Raw genomic sequence first — 12,581 nt, forward strand, 5'->3', positions numbered from 1 at the left:
TGGTGTGAATATACTTTGTATACAACCAGAGATATGAAAAATTGTGCTCTATATGTGTAATAAGAATTATAATGCATTCTACTGTCACATATAACTAAAAAAATAATTAAAAAATAAGGTAAGGTTAGAATTTACTAATATTCAACAGACATTTTCCCACTTTTGAAGAATAAAATTGGCAAATTTGTGAAACTTACCTCAAAGGACTTTACTAAGTTAACTAACAAAAGCCAACAAAAGGACACTTTGTGTTATTTACACAACAAACGATAAGCAGATATCTTAAGATAAAAATATAATAACTATTAATCAATAACAGAAAGGGATTATAAAATTATAATCATATTATATAAAGTATAAAGTGTAAGCTTCCAAACAACTGAAGAGTGAATAGATTCCATTTTGCCCTATAAGATTTCAGCACAATTGTAGCTTCATTTCTTCTTTCACTTCTATTTTTATTTAATAATATAATTCTTTCTTGTGCAGTTTAAGAAAGTAGGTAAGAGCAATGTACACACAAATAGAGTTCTGACACTATCTAAATTGAGCTGCGTCAGGATGACAGTCTGATTTAGCTCCAAGTCAGCCTAGAAAACTTGACTTATCTTTTATTAGTCCAGTAGGGACTGTCCTATTTAACTGCACAATGGCTACAACTCATAAAAATGAAAGTCAGATCTGAGCTTGACTTCCAGACGCAGGGTAACGGGGAAATCATTGCATATAAGTGTAGCATATTTAAATTAAAATACAAAGGTTTTAATGCTTTTCTAATGTCATCAAGATTTCTATTTGGAACAATAGAAATCACGCTCATTAATCCAATATTTATGAGTAACTTTCTATAAATTGTTCAGATTTGAACTAAAAATAATTATATAGGAGTTTGAGCAACAAATTTCTTCCAAGCATGCCTTTTAAAAATCTGTGATGGAAGAATTTGAGTGGTGGATGAATCTGACTTCATTTTCCCAGTTCAGTGATATATCAGTGGTTAAGGACATGAATGCTATAGTGACATGGACTGGGCTAGAACCCTGAATTGACTGGCTCTTAGCTATGGAACACTGGGAAAATTATTAAACTCTTTAAGCCTCAGTCTTCTCAGCTCTAAGGTGGTAATGACACCAGTGCTTAAATCAGAGTGTTGTTTCATGAATTAAACAACATAGTTCATAAAAACTGGCAAGTAGTAAGTAGTGTATGAAGTAAACAAAAATATCCTAGGATCTATTTAAGGTGCCTTGAGGATGTTACTTAGAAATATTAAATGATAAATGACTAATAGAAGGGAACTGCTATTTTTTTCCTCAAGAAAGACAAGTTAATGTTAGCATAAGAAATTCATCGTCTTGAACAAGGCTTAAAACTATGGCACTTGAAGTAAGCAATGGTGTTTTCTAGAGACTACCATCTTCTCTTCCATAAAGATAGTCACTAAACAATTTCCTTCTTTCATCTAGAGGATGAGAATTCCCAAAGACGTGAGAGCCATGATGGGTGAACAACTAGGTTTTCCTAATTTATCTTGAATTACATAAAGTCAAACAGAATCCCTGTGGTAGATAGGAACAATAAACTAAGAACACTGATCATTTTATTTACCTATAAGTAAGGGTTTTATCCTGCCATAGTGTCTCTGGGCTGGTCTAGGATCTCTCCTTCATTGCCACTCAACTGGTCCTCAAGGAAGGGCAACAAAGACTTCGAAGTGGCAATGCAAGTATAGAGATGCACTGAGAAAATGCATAAGATCAAGAAGCGTCCCCATGGAGAAGCAAAAGTGAACCACATATTCAGAGAGTAGAAGTGTATCAGCACTACAGTACAGGGTGTCAATTAATGGTAGGTTAACTGTGAGGTGTGGCGGTCAAGACCAAGCTTTGGCTAATAGCATTCTTGAAAATCACACATATGACATGACCTTTAATGTTCACTAAGTCTTAATTCACCCACATGCAAAATGGGTAATAAGGTTTCCGTCTCAGGGTTATTGTTACAATAAACTGAGACATAATGCATGTACAATATGGCACAGAGCTTGGCACATAACATGTCACCAGAATGTGATAGCTAATGTTGTTGTCATTATTATCAGCTGTTCATAATCTAAGGGGATATTTTACCATACTTTTCATATTCTCCACTGCTGAAGACTAGTCTACTCCTAAATTTTTAAATTAAAAAAAAGACTAAAAGCAAAACAATAACACAGGGAAAATCAGTGAGTTCAGTTAATTTTAACAGTCTATTTAGCAGATCTATGTACTTATGGAATTTAAAAGATATATGTATACAGCATGGTGTATGGAGTCGTGAGAGAAACCAGAAAGAAACATGGAAATCTGCCTCTACATATGTACATTTGAGGTGATCATAATAATGCCTAGAAAATGGATTTTTCTAGATCACCCACTAGTCACTAGCACTAGCAGCCAAAGTATCTTCCAGTCTTTCCACATTTCCATACAATTCATCCTGGCCTTTGTTATCAGCTACTATAGGGTTTCTTGTTAGAGTGTAAACTCATGAAGCAATTTTGGAGTGCCCTTGAACACTGACAAAAGGAGTTAGGACAGTAACACTTTTATATAAGATTTTTGGGATGCTTTAGATGATGTCATTTCCAAATTTTATTGCAAGACAGTATTTCTGGTTTTATTCCCATGACTCAAAACAATGAAAGAAAGTCAAGCATAGAAGGTAGTGTTTACCTGAGTAATTGGAACAGCTTCTTATGAGCTGTTTTATTTACTCTTTGGATAAAATATATTTATTATTCAGGCAGATTACTTTTATGCATTACATATTTATATAACATTTTAAATGCATATGATTTTATAAACCCTGCCTAAAGTACATTGTATGCTGACAATAATTACCATAAATTGAAGCGTATCATAAAAAAGTCTATGAAACTTTAGGGAATTCCTAGTCTCTTCAGTTTTACTACTGATATAACCACTGTGGGATTTACAGAATGCCATTGCCAAACCATCTCAAAGAGCAATGATTTTTCTAGAGATACATATAGATTTATGGTCCAACACAGATCTTAATTAGTAAACTTGAAAAATTTGGATCAGTTTATACACTAATAATTTTAAAATATTTCCAGCTGTTATTTCAGTCCATTCAATATTATTACATGTGGCAAACACTTTCTTGTCTTTTACTGTTCCAGGAATTTTGTTAAATAAACACCTTGCTCTAGCTCATGGTTTTCTTAACTCTTGACTTTTAGGGCCAGAAAATTCTTTATTGTGGGGCTTTCCTCATGCATTGTAGGATGTTTTCTGAGACATTCCTACCTTCTACTTTTCTAGACACCAGTAACAGCAATAAGAAACGCTTCCTGGTAACTGTCATAGATTCCCCTATTGGCAAAATTGTCCTCTTTGAGAACCCCTGATTTTTTGTTCATTGGATTCTCTCAATAATTCCAGGAAGCCATATATTACTATTTTCTAGATGAGGTGACAGAATTTGAAGAGTTTAAGAATTTTCCTAATGTCACACAAATAGAAAGTAAAAATCAAAACAACTGAAGAGCCAATAATTTAATCATTGAATGAAGCTACCTAGATGAATATATCAAATTCTATGTAACCATGTAAATTTTTCCAGTGCCCTATGGAAATGAAGCAATGTGGCTGCTTTGAAAAAGCCCAGCTACCGTTTCCCTGAAAAGTCTTTACTCTAATAGATGATATATCTATTGATTTATGCTGTAGCCACAAAACATGAAAATGTCAGTGGCTTAATACTGGCTCCCATCATGTTGTCATCGTGAAGCAGCATGGACTCTGCTCCCTTTTTCCAAGATGTGGATCAAAGATGAGGAACTACTGGAGACATACCAGGCTCTGGCAGAGTGATAACATAAACACAGGAAGGCTCCTGAAGGTTTTGCACAGAAGTGAGAAAAATCCCTTTTTTCAGTTTACATGGTCAAAGCTAGTCAGGTGGCCAATGTTAAGTCAGTGAATGGGAAGTATAGCCCTCCCTCAGGGAGGAGCCACATCGAGAAGGGCCAGATAAAGGGCATCTTAATAGGAAAACACCATCAATGCTGTTGAAAAGTAATTCCACATTCATACAGTTATGCTGAAAATGAATAACACATAGAAAGACAGGTAGCTTTTTATTCAAAATGCCCATAACTGAGTGTTTTTGGAGCTTCTGCTTTAGAAAGTAATGCTAACATGGCAACCAAGTACCAGAAATGGAAGAACCACATAGTCAATATTTTAAAGCCTCAAGACAGTAGCATATATCAGCAGCATCACAAGACAAATGGATGCCGTATCCCGAGTCCTTCCCAACGGCCTTTCTTTGAGAGATAGAGCAAGTTCCTCTTCTTCTCTTTAAATCTGTTCCATGATCTCTTAAATGGGAGCTCTAAAAACTATTCAATTTATACTTGATTTCTAGGCCATTCTGAGGAAGGAGCAGATAAACTGCTAGGAATAGAAAGAGTAGTTGTACTTGGTATTTAGTGAGAAGGCATTTCATCAATCACGGGGGTCCATGAGAGCATCCATCACAGGCTCTTCATTTTAACGCTCTCACCACACAAGCCTTTGTGACCCTGTTCCACACAAAAATATACCTCACAAACTGGCCAGAAAAGTTTCGATTAAAAACCATAGAAACCACTTTAAGACAAGAAGTTATATTGAAATATTCTTATATATCAGTGATTTAGTTGAGTTGCATAGCAGATAATTTAACTTAGAGATAGTAGAGGATAGGAAAGGTAGCAGAATACAACAGTCACTAATATGGCATTATGTAAAAATGTGGATGTGTAACCGATGTGATTCTGCAATCTGTATTTGGGGTAAAAATGGGAGTTCATAACCCACTTGAATCTAATATATGAAATATGATATGTCAAGAGCTTTGTAATGTTTTGAACAACCAATAAAAAAAATTTAAAAAGTAACAAAAAATAGAGAATTAAAGTATATTTGAGAGTTAAAATATACTTGAGAGGAAAAGAGAGAAGGATAGAGAAATAGAAAGAAAAAGAACAGGAAAAGGGAAACGTGGGCATGGTAGGTAAAAGACTGTGACAAATCTTTAATATTCCTCCTACAGAGATGTAAGCCTAGTTGCCTCCTCCTGAGTTTGAGCTGGAATTAGTGGCTTCTTTGATTAACAGAAGGTGCCAGAAAGGACATTCTGGACCTTCAAGAGTAGTCAGTTACATTTTTAAAATGTTTTACAACCTTAGCCCACATCTTTTGAAATACTTAGTTTTGTGGATAGAACTATGCTCCACAAAAATATGTTGAAGTCTTAAACTCCACCCTACCTGTGAATGTGATATTATTTAGAAATAGGGTCTTTGGCATTATAATCAAGAGTCAAGTTAGCATGGGGTTATTTGCAATTAGAGGAGGACCATAAATTCAAAAGCTGATATCTTTATATGGAGAGAGAGAATTGGAGACTGAAGATACATTCAGAGGGAAGACAGGCATAGGAAGACAGGGGGAGCAGTTGCAATGATGCTTTCAAGAGCTAAGGAATGCCAAAGATGGCCAAGAGCTACCAGAGTCAGGAAGGGACAAAGACAGATCCTTCCTGGAAGCCTTCAGAAGGAGCCTGGCCCTGGCAGCCACTTGATTTCGGACTTCCAGCCTCCAAAACTGTGAGAAAATTAATTCCTGTTATTGAACTACTTGGTTTTTGGAAATTTGTTGTATTGGCCCAGGAAATAAACATTCTTGATCTTAGGATGCTCCCATATTCCATGCTGAATTACAAACCAACCACACATGTGAATGCTCTGGTCCACTGCAAAAGCAGCTCAGCATCAACTGCCAGCATCAACTTGGCACAAGAGGTTATGAACAAAGAAGTCATCTTGAAAGCTGACACTCTGGATATGAGGTGATCTTGTAGCCAATTCATTCTAGAATTTCTGATCCACAAAATGGTGAGTAAAATAAAATTGTTTTAATGTACTAAGTGTTGGGGTAATTTGTTACATCGCCATAAATAAACAGAAATAAATGGAACAGAAACTGGTACTTGGAAGTAGATGTTTATCAGAAAGAAAACCTGAAATATATAGCTTTAACCTTGGGACTAGGCAGCAGGCAGGAATTGGAAGGATTTCAAGGAGTCTGCTAGTGAGTACAATGAGGAAAATGTTATTGGAAACCAAAGGGAAAAAAATAGCCATGGTAATGTAGTGGTGAAAAGTTTGGCAACATGGTCTCAGTGATGGCAAGGAAAATAAAGTTGCTTCATGAACTCTTGGCTGTGACTGGGGAGATTTCTGGAAATAATGTAGAAGTTTCAGCTGGCCTACCAAAAACTTTCTCAAATTTCTAACCAGGAAAATAATGAACTAAATAAATGACATACTAAGTAAGTCATTAAGTTAGGGAATAGAGAAATGGAGGAAAAAAGGTCGGAGGCAGAGGAAGAGGAGTCTGAGAGAATAAGGATGAACAAAGTTTTTTCCAAATAAAGGCTGAAGTCTAATATCCCTACCCTTGAATCTAGACTTGTGTTAATGAGCAGTTTATTATACAGCAATGAATAACCAGAACAGAGAAAAAGGAAATAACCAGTTTAAATAGTGAATGTTTCAGAGTGAAAATAAAACTGCCTCCTAATGCCTGGGATCTTCATCATTAATTATTCAAATATTTAATAATTTATATACAGGCACAACCTGGTCACTAATACAAATCATCTTCTCTCCACTATGTTTGAACAAAGAAAGAGCTGTATCATTCAAGATGATAATTTAACTCTACTATTTATTGAGAACTACTCTTTGTTTTTCACAAGTTATCTCTCTGAGGTATATTCAAGTATAAATCTCTTAAACAATGATTTCCCAAATTTAACTTCTTTAAAATGTAACTGCCTTATATCTTTTCAAATAAAAAAGATTCGCACAAAGTAGAACACACCTGATACAAGTGTTTGAGTGATTATTAAGTGATAAAGATACAACCTAATACTTATGCATTTCTCTACAGATAGATCTTATTCCAAACATATTTAAAGTGGTTCAATAACCCTCATTCGGCACTCAATAAAAATATACAAAATCCAGAACTAGAAAATAATCTAAAGTAGAATAATTAAGTTGAATTTGATTGTGAGTTTCCAGATGGTTAAAGATAAAAAGAAATATCTATTGCATGTTTCTCAGCAGTTGTGAGTAGAAAATATTTCAATTACAAAAAAGAAACTAAGTTGTTCATGCAAACGAATTCTGAAAATAATAGTCCTTTGGGAATTTTGTCCAAAATTTTGTCCAAAAAAGATGTCCAAAAATGCAACTCGATGTTTTTGTCCTCCACTAGACTATGAGCTCTTCAAGGACTATTCTTGTTTTTCTTTACAAAATTCTATAATGTGTACCATACAGATCTAGCACTTTGGGTACATGGTTTCATACAGATATAGCTTAGGCAAAAGTATTGATTATACAAATAAACCAAATTCATTTACTTCCAAGTTGTTGGATGACCTCATCTTTAAACATGATGGATTGACATTGTGATTTTCTTAGGTTGTATTATGAGTGCAGAATAATATATCAATGTGAGTGCATGCCTGTGGAATACTAGAAAACAAAAAGTTAATATTATGATGGGAGTTATCTGAACATACTTCTCTTTTCTTTTGCACAATGCACTGCAGTGTAAAATGTTTATAGCCTGTATCTGATACAGAACTAAAGCAGAGCCTCACTTGCTGGAATACTGAAGAACAAGTTGTTCATGCTGGTTAAACATTAAAATATCCCAAAAGGTTTACAAAAAGGTTCAAGACCACCAGCATCATTATAAAATAGGCATTATCAGTAACAACTACACTACTAAAGTTGAGTTGTGGGATGGGATGAGGAAATCATCGCATAGGTTTGGTAGAGATTTGCAAGAGAGCTTCACTGGGATGTTTTAATGCTGAGGCAGCTGACTTTTATTACCATCTCAAGGGCCAGATCTAACTAAAACTCTTCCCAGTCTTTGCTCCATATTGTGTTAAAATGGAGTAGAGCATCTAGGTAAAGAGATTTTAATGTCTTTTCCATTTGTTAAAAAAAAAAAAAACCTCTATAGAGCAGCTGGGTAAGTAGCACTTACCTCCATAGCAAGGAGTACTGTACTGTGTGGTGTCTGTTAAGGTGGCAGTGCAGTGTGCTGATTCCCTCTGTGCTACAGCTTCATGAGCATTTTGAATTCCAGAGAGGGTTATTCACCTGGAGGAGAAAAATGTTTATTGGTTGATATTGTGGAGAACTATGTGCATTTCCATCAATACTAGTACTTTCAAGAGTATGTACTCAAACCAATGGACAAAGGCAAATGATAAAGGACAAAGACCCAGTACTTTCCCATGAGGAGCTTAAGACACACTCAAGAAGAGATAGCAATAATAGCATGATTTATTTAGGAATCTCTTAAGAGATCACATGGTTTGGTGACTTTCAAGTCTCCAGCAACCACTCAACTTTAATCAGAGTGACTCTACTTCAGTATGTCTCAGTGGGTTTCTCTAAAATATCCCCTATTTTGATAGATCCACGGACAATAAAATCAAGATTAAAAAAAAAACAAGAAGTATTTGTGGTGGATATATATTGGGTTGCTTTCCCAAAATCATTTCTCCTCATTAGGTTCCTGATTTGCATTAAAAATGCCACAGTTCCTCCATTGTGATTCAGGCCCTATCAATGGTTGCATTAGTAAATCTTGCTGGTCACTTACTTTGTTTTACTCAGTTACTCATTCTGGTCACAATAAAGGGTTAGAGAAAGAGTTTGTGACTCAAGGAAGACTAAGGAGAGTCAAAAAGATTGAAGTCAGAGATTTTTTTAGAAAAAAATATCTGGTTACAGGCAGTTTTATACATTAGGGTCACTGAGAGGGCAGAATTGAGTCAGAAGTTGCTGACTCAACTTTCCTGATTATGGTGCCCAGAAAGACCTCCTATGTTCTATTTCATATAAAGTCGATACTTTTAAAACATATTATTCTTAAAATTTTAGTTACATAATAAATCAGTTCTTTTTTTTTCTTTCTTTTCTTTTATGAGCTTGTTTTATCTCCTTTCCAACTTAAGAACCATGGCTCAGGCCCCATGTTGATTTTTTTTAAAATGAATAAAACTGAGGTCCTCATTAGGTAAAGTGATTTGCCCAGAGTTCCAAATAGACCCAACTGAAATCTGAGGATTCTGACTGACTTGAGCTGCTTCTACTGGAATTTTTAATCAAAATCCAGTTGATATATCTAAAAGCCGGAGTATCTAAATATCATGTCTCATTTTAAATTCACTAGAGGATCACATAATCTAGTCTGTTTCCTTCCTTGTGTTTGTGAATTCAAATTTTCATACACACTGATTTGCAATTTGATGTATTCCAATGGAATTTGGCCAACCAAGGACTGTGACTCAGATATCCTCTGGAGAAGAAAGCCTGCAACGAGCCCCATGAACATGTTACCATTTGAGAGTTAAGTTTTTACTCGCCTTGAATCATTGAATCCTTTGCCCTCTCCCTCAGAGGAACAGAATTATAGTAGCAATAATTAACCATGTCAGAGTTAAACAAATTACTATGTGAGAATTATATGCATTTAGGAACCTAAATTTGTACACCTCCATAAAAACAATTCATAAAGGGTCTCCTCTTTATATTTTTATTTTCTTAGTTAGAAAATTTTACAAATTTATATGTGATTCCAACACAGTTCATTGTGTTCTTCGATTAAGAAGAACAACAAAGTTTATCTGAGTATCCTCTAGTTGCTTTGACTAGAAAATATCTTCTCTAGTATCTCTTTCAGATCTGAAAGTATGGACTTAAAGCACTTACGAACTACCAGGTCTAAATGTGGTGAAACCCTGACTTCTACACTTTGGTAGGGATAAATTAGGAGATGGTTATAAGCAGCTCAAACAGGACATCTAAGTGCAGATGTCCCTAACAGAAAAAAACAATCTGTTTTTTAAATGTTTTTGACTTAAAAAAAAAAAACTTGTGACATATTCAAGGTATAAATAGTCTACTTAAAAAGCACTTCTCACAAGTGATAGAAGATTGGAAGCAAAACTTGAGAATTAAAAAAAAAATGTCATCTCATAAAAATAAATATTGATCTGAAAGAAGTATTTTTATGCTAACCCAGGAGCTAATCTCACTCTACACTTGATGCGAAACTTCTGTAATTTTGAGGAAGGCAATAAAGGTACAATAGGATATTAACTTCTGGAAGGAAATGTGATTCTCATAGGTACTTATTAAAGTAAATATTTTGCCTTTTTTAACAAATTTGTCACTATTTTCATAATGTCACATAAAATGGAAACATGATATGATCAAAAACAGTTTGGACTTTAGAAACAGAATTGACCTTAAGTCAGAGTCCAACTAGAAATTGACTGGAGAAGATCTTGGGTAAGTTACTGAAATCTCCTGAAGCTCAGTGCATAATTCTATACATGCAATATATGTAGTACAGAGTGGGGATAATATAGACTGATATAAATGTTTGAAGATTAAAATGCCAAGTAGCATGTGGAAGACATCACTAAATGTCAGTTCCCCTTTGCTATACTATAAAGTTGTTCTTTCCCAAATGGTACAGGTACAATTGAAGGTCTGAGAGCAGCCTAGCTTGTTACATGACATATACCGATATAGTCATTATTGGCCCCCATACTGTTTCCGTGGCTTAACAAGATGACAGGCATCCTTGTGAGGTGACACTGAGTTATTTCTATGCACTAGGTCCTGTGCCTTCACACACACCCACATTTGCTGTTCTCTTTAGTCCTTACAACACCCTGTAGCTATTAACACTGTAGTACTCCATTGGTGCCAAAGGTCCTAGCAATGATCTTTTACCATCCTCTAGGTCTCTTCTCTGATCACATGTCATATTATTCTATGCAACTCTCTTGTTTGACACTTCGATCCTTTTTGTATTTTTCCCAAATAGTTGAACATCAGCCCCTAATAAGTGAGGAAATTAAATCTGTCAAGTAAACTCACTAATCATATAGTTAATTCCACCATGTGAGTAACTACATGGTACAAAAAATTAGTTTGTGGCATCATTCAAGCCCTTCTCAGAAAACCCTTTCTCCCTCACCTCAGGTTTCAAATGCCTGGTTAGACACTTGCCCTTCTTGGCCTTCTAAACTTTTCCTATTCCTACATCCAAAGCCAATATCTGTTCTCACTCATTTTCCTTGCTCATGTGCTTCCCCTCTTTGTTCCTCTCCTTTTTTCACCTATTTTTTTTCTGGGTTCACGTCATTTTCCTCTTTTGGAGCTGGTTTATAATGGAATTCCTTCTCTATCTCAAACCATTCCTGTCATTTTTCAAGTCCAATTATTTTTGCATATCAACTTCTGAATAATGTTACATTTCAATGTTAGCATCAGAACTTATCTTACAAGGAAGAGTAAAGCAAAGCGAGATGGGGTACAGGGCACACAGCAACATTTGGAGAAACAGAAGAGAAACATTGGTAAAGGGAGAGACTTTGGGAACTAAGATAAAGAATTATCTTATACTGGTTTTTGTCCATTGCCTCTGAAGGACCCATAAATCCCCAAGGGTAACTGGTCACAGACTTACAGCAGGAGACAACTGAAGACCTTCAGCTAAAATGAGAGGAGAAACTTCTTGATAAAAGCTATTTGGAAGGCCCTCTTTAAATAGTCTTAATTTAGTCATAATAAAATATTTTATAAAAATTCTAAAATAACGAGAAATGTAGAAACATTTCTTTCTTATCAGAAACAACAGCCTATTTCTTTATAATATTGGAATTTAAAGGGTTAAAAACAAAAGCTAAACCAAGAAAATTATCATTCTTGGTATAAGTTTTTGATACGATCCATTCAGAAAAAAATAATATTTACTTTGCCCATTATATATTATTAATCAGACATCTCATTAAATTTGTAGGAGCTAGTATATGATTATTTCAGTTGCTGGAATGAAGAGTTTTTTTTAACTACTTTTTCTTTCCAGGTACTGGAAAGTATTACTTAAATAAAACCACTGAAATTTTAAGAAAAGTTGTTACCAATTCGTGATTTCAATTTTCCAGAATTTCCTCTAGTGGAAGGTAATTTTAAGGAACAATACAGTTGGGATATGCTAGGTTATGCTATAAAACAAATAACCCCCAAATCTTAGTGGTTTCCCATAACAACAATTTATTGTTCATAATACATATTTATCCTGGTTTGGCTTTGAGGTTCACTAAATAGTAATTAATTACCATATTGAACATTTGACGATATCATGACTTAGGTAAAGAATGCTCTGAGCAGTTTTGTATCCGAAATTTAGTGCTCCCATCTTTTTTTAAAAAAATATCATTCATTAATTAACTTATCCAATAGCCATGTGTGGAGAACCTAAACAGATAGAGGCACTATTTAAGGTTCATAGAATACTCATAGAAAAAAAATACAAGAAAATAAATGCAATACAAAAAAATTACATCGTACCAAGTTAAATAAGGAGGACTTTATTCAGGGCTACTGCAATAAGGAAAAGAGACCAGAATTCATT

The 12,581-nt window shown here is 34.8% G+C and overlaps 1 protein-coding gene across 2 annotated transcripts in view; it reads right to left on the reverse strand.

The window, feature by feature from the left end:
• Nucleotides 1-8,204: 8,204 nt before the first annotated feature.
• Caap1 (caspase activity and apoptosis inhibitor 1) overlaps nt 8,205-12,581 on the reverse strand; it is a 602,989-nt gene continuing 598,612 nt past the window's right edge. For both annotated transcript variants that reach the window (XR_009228873.1, XR_009228869.1), the window contains exon 14: nt 8,205-8,242. The gene's annotated coding sequence lies outside the window, so the exon portion shown is untranslated. The remainder of the gene's footprint in view (nt 8,243-12,581) is intronic.

This window comes from Marmota monax, unplaced genomic scaffold (genome assembly GCF_021218885.2).
Source record: "Marmota monax isolate L192 unplaced genomic scaffold, Marmota_monax_Labrador192_F-V1.1 WCK01_AAM20220418_F8-fsc00033, whole genome shotgun sequence".
In the NCBI taxonomy this organism is placed as follows: Eukaryota; Metazoa; Chordata; class Mammalia; order Rodentia; family Sciuridae; genus Marmota; species Marmota monax.